At 41.4% G+C, this 4827-nt stretch overlaps 1 long non-coding RNA gene across 2 annotated transcripts in view; it reads left to right on the plus strand.

Annotated features, from left to right (window-relative positions):
* Positions 1 to 4827, plus strand: part of LOC135417796 (uncharacterized) — a 33184-nt gene that overhangs the window by 18491 nt on the left and 9866 nt on the right. For both annotated transcript variants that reach the window (XR_010432207.1, XR_010432206.1), the window contains exon 3: positions 3085 to 3188. This is a non-coding gene — a long non-coding RNA (uncharacterized LOC135417796). The remainder of the gene's footprint in view (positions 1 to 3084; positions 3189 to 4827) is intronic.

Below are 4827 nucleotides of genomic sequence, written 5' to 3' on the forward strand. Positions count from 1 at the left end.
TGCTGCAGAGCATCCCCTCATTCACTGGGAAAAATCCCTCAGACAAGGTAAGCTCTGCTCTGCTTGCTTTAGAACCTGGGGATCACAGAGGGATTTTGTGTTCAATTCAAGAAGTTCTTTAGGGAATTATTGTAGGTTCTTAAATTGCCTGTTGCATTAGAATAATTTTTTCCCCCAACCATCTTCATTGAAAATAAGACCTCAAGTGGATTCATTTTCCTTTACTTTAAAACACGGCAGGTAACAGAATGAATTCATTGCTCAGAACATCTGGACAGCCATCCCTTATCAATCCTACTTATTCTGACCCACTGCTACCCAAAGATCACACTACAAATTCTGGTTTTGTCCATGGATCACCATTACTGTACATTATTGTATTACCCCCCCAAGTCCCCTTTTGTGCTGTCCATCATTACATGCCCAAATCAGAAGACTGAAAATGCTGACTGCACATTCTTTGCAAGCATCTTACTGGATCCCATAGATAGTCTGAAGACTTAAAAATGTGCTGCCACCCATATGTGTCCCAGTACTAAAGATCATCTATTTTTCCTCTATATATAATGAAAACCACCACCCCCCTCCTCCTCCAAAGAAAAAAAAAAAACCCAAAACAAAAACCACCAAAACCAAAAAAAGGTTATTAGCTTGATTTCAGTAAGGACATTAAGGCAGAAAAATCAGGTTCAGTATTGGTAAGCAGCTAATCCTCACTTTCATCTGTCTAAGTCACATTATACATGGCTGCCTTATATCAGAGGAGATACTTGACAAGTATAACCTTTTCTCTATTTACAAATACTCTCAAGTTGCTTTTGGAAACCCTTCCCCAAGATTTTACTACTTATAACACAAATGTTCTAACAGTTACATTTAATATTATGTACTTATTTTAACCTGCTTGAACAGTACTTTGGTAAAACAAGGCATCAGGAGACAAGATGAAAAGGCAAGTCTTTCATGGGAGATGCAGTGTAACCCTCGTGAAACAGGCAGGAGTCTTTCCAGAGGGTTGAGAGAACTTCTAAAATTCTGGTTTGTTATTAGAGCCAAGCTGAAAGTGTTAACAACCCATCTCCCCACACAGCACATCCATTATACTTCCAAGGAAAGTTGCCTACAGCTCCTTTAACTGGTCCTCTGCACACATGCAGTGGATGTTTCACAGTCAGTGAGGTTGGTCTGCAATGACAGGTGTTTTTTGAGAGCAGCATTGCAAGGTACTTCCACCTCCAACCTCCACACTACAGGTGGCAGCAATTTCTGCTTTTCCAGATGCTGATCTGCTGGCTGCCATCCAGCCCTGCTAAAAAGGGACCAAAAAGGAAGGGACCAAAAAGGAAGGCTCCAGCTGTTCCTGCCCCTTGCATGACAAAACAGGAATGGAACTGGATGATTTTGCATCAGGAAAACCAGAAAGATTTAAGCAGTGGAGGGAAAAAAACCCAACAGACAAACAAATCCTCCTGTATACCACTAAAAAGGTTGCAAGCAAATAATAAAGCAAAGTAGGATTTGAAAAAAATCTGCTGAAAAGCTGAGTGGAGGGAGTTCAGGCTGGAATTCTTTGCAGTTCTTCCTCCTCTCCCCTCTGCCACTGCTCTCCCCAGCTGTTTGTTCCTAATGAAATGTGAACGATGACTCAGTCAACAGGATCCTTTCACTAGTGCCCCTCGCTAGACTGAGGGAAAAACAATCAGTTTTCCTGCCAAAACCCCTGGCTTTGGGAATCTGTCACCTCACTGCTCAAGCCATTTCTCTGAATATTCAGAATCCCCTCACAGGGCTATCATTGGATCCTTGTCCCAAAAGATCACTACAACACTCCAGGATCTGGTAAGGTGAAAGACCCTGGAATGCATGAGAGAAGGGACTCAGAAGCACCACACAGATCACATCACTTGCCCCCAAAAAGAAACGATCAGACCTCACCCCACTGGGACATGGCTTGCCAAAATCTGCACCAAAAAAAAAAAATAATCAAACTGCAGGATGCAACAAACAAATCTACTCAGCACCACTGTGTGGCTATCCTTTTAGAGAGGGATAAAGAGAACTGAACTGATACTTGGCTACATCCAACAGCTTGCAGGATCACTGAATACTGCAGGGCACTTGGCCTGAATCCTCACACAAGTGAAAACTCACCTGTTAGAGACAGCAATTTTAAACCAGCAGGATACAAGGAATCAAAAGCAGCATAAGACTGCAGTGTCACATTTTCAAGACAAATTCAGGCATCAGACACCTAGAAATTCAACAGCAACTTTCCTAAACACAGTTACGACACTACAAAACACACGATGTCAGGTGGTATTTGGTTTGTTCCAAAACTCTAAGCCCATACTCCGTCTTGTGATGCTGTGGATTATATAGTGGATGAATAAATAAGAGGGAAGTTGGTTTTACTTGAAAGCAATGCATTTTGTTATTAGAGCTTTTTACTGTAACTATTTTTGTGCAATACATCAGTGAAACACAGAATGCAGAAATGTAACACTTTGGTGGGAAAACACTGGAAGTTTTGAGAGCTGAGTAGAAGTATTCATTATTTATGCCATTTTTCTTGTCACACTACACAGTAATATCCAAACCCCAGCTGAATTTCTACTTGACCCATTTCTGCTTTCTGGAAAATATCAGACTGTGCTACCTACATGTTTTGCAATCTACTGCTGGCTGGAAGACTCAATCACTCAAAATGAATAATATTAGCTTTTATATTTTTAAATATAAACTGAACAAACGCATTCAAGGTAAGAACCTCACCTGGGTACACAAAAATTACAGAGGAGCAATAGAAAAACCACATTTTGTGCACATTTCTGGTAAAACTGTCAGTGGAAGTTAACTGTGTTACAGAAGTCCAAACAGATATTCATACAGCACATTACTCAGCAGAAAGATGGACTGGAAACCATTCCTCTCTCTCAAAGCATTAAAGTTAAAACATTGAAAAAACAGTTATGTTAAAGGACTAGGCTTTATAATGTTAGACACAGAAACAATTGTAAGAGCTGGATCTGTGGAAACCTGCAGCCACCAGACAGAAAATTCCAACTTCTCCATTGTTGACTTCAGGGCACCCCAGGCTGAGCCAGAGGACACTGGACAAGGCAAGAGCTGGGAAGTCACTGTGCAATCCAGAGGTCACTGAGCAGCAGTGCCCAGGCACCAGGCACTGGGTGAGTCACAAAACACTGGGTGTGTTCAGCATGGTGGGACATGCAGCACTGCTGGCAGCAGCTCCAATTCCTGCGTGCAATCCTCACCCCCCACAGAAACCTGGCAGAAATTCTCTGTTGGTCCACTTGCCACTGCTGCTGTGCAGCAATAGAACTACAGACTTGTGCCTTTTCACTGCCCCAGCAACAGCAAAGGGGCTCAGAGAGCCTCTTTTATTCTACGTCAGTTGGCACGCACATGTATCACCTGGAGATTTCTTCCCAGCCTCAGCCACAGACATCCACTGGGCTGGGTATCACTTTGTAAGGCTTCAGCTCATTCATTTGCCCTTATTGGAGAAAACAGAGAAGGGAGGGAAATCATCTATAACCACAGATCAGGCCCCATTTACAGGCCTGCTGCAGCAGGGCTTTCTCTACAGAATAAGGCAGGCCGGGATTTCCTCCTTTCTGCAGGGTATCTGTGAGGGTTTAAGAAGTCCAAACAAATGGGATGCTGAGGCAGAGTAAGACCCAGCTTAGGCTCACTTTTACCAGCCTTTTGCCATCAACTGGTACATAACAAAAGACCACAAGGTGGGAAGTGTGGACATGAAATGCAAAAACTTTGTAAGTCAAAGCTGACAAAAGATTGTTTCTCCAAACCCCCCTTAATGACACTTTACTCAAGACTAAGTTACATTTCTGGGAATATTACCAGGAAGTTGTAGCTAATGCACAGCATCAGTGTGGGTCATATACAGAAGCTTGTGCTGTTTGGTCCAGCAGCTCACACAGGCTGTAGGGGTGCCTGTTCTTCCTGAGATTATTTGTGCTTCAGGAGACCGGTCAAGCTCTGCTTAGGTTGTAAAACTTTTCCTTTTTTTTGTTCTTTATTCTTTATCCATTTAATTTCCTTTCCAGCATAAACGCAGACTGTACATAGTATCTGAAACACTATTACATCAAAGCAATATAGAGAAAGATTACAGTCATTCTAACAAATACCTTTTTTGTTAAATATTGTAAAAATCTGTATCACTGTAGCAACTGTCTCACAGGGCCCCTCACTGAAACATCAGATCAGGCCTACCTGTTGTAACAACTACTTTCAGCAGCTGGAGGTAGAAATACCCCAACACAATATTTCAGATGTTTCAGTGTGCCTAAAATGATGTTCTCTTGAATTCTGGACTACTTTTCCTGTACGTTGATGTGTACTGCTGAAAATCACAAACAAAGTATTTCAAATGCAATTCTTTCAAATCCCTTTAAATAAGTGGTGCTCAACATCCAAAATTAAACGTGCTGTCAACAATCTGTACAAAGGTAAAGGTGAAAAATAGAATTTGGTTACAAAAGAATTTGTTAACACCATCTGTACACCACAGATAATGCTTTTCAGAAGATAAATTCAATCCTCATCCTCATTCAATCACAGATGTTATCTCCCAATTCTTAAAGCATGCATTTTCTGTGTACTTATATACAACAATTAGTGTTTTTATAATATTTCCTATGTGTGAACAGTTCAGGTATTGTACAGTGACTCAGCTGAGATGAATGAGCTTATGCACGTTACTTTAATGAAAAGATATTTCACTTGTCTAGCTCCAAAAGAGCCGAGAAAGGTAAGTGATAAAAGCACCAGCTTAGACTC

Source organism: Pseudopipra pipra, chromosome 8, assembly GCF_036250125.1.
Source record: "Pseudopipra pipra isolate bDixPip1 chromosome 8, bDixPip1.hap1, whole genome shotgun sequence".
Taxonomy (NCBI): domain Eukaryota; kingdom Metazoa; phylum Chordata; class Aves; order Passeriformes; family Pipridae; genus Pseudopipra; species Pseudopipra pipra.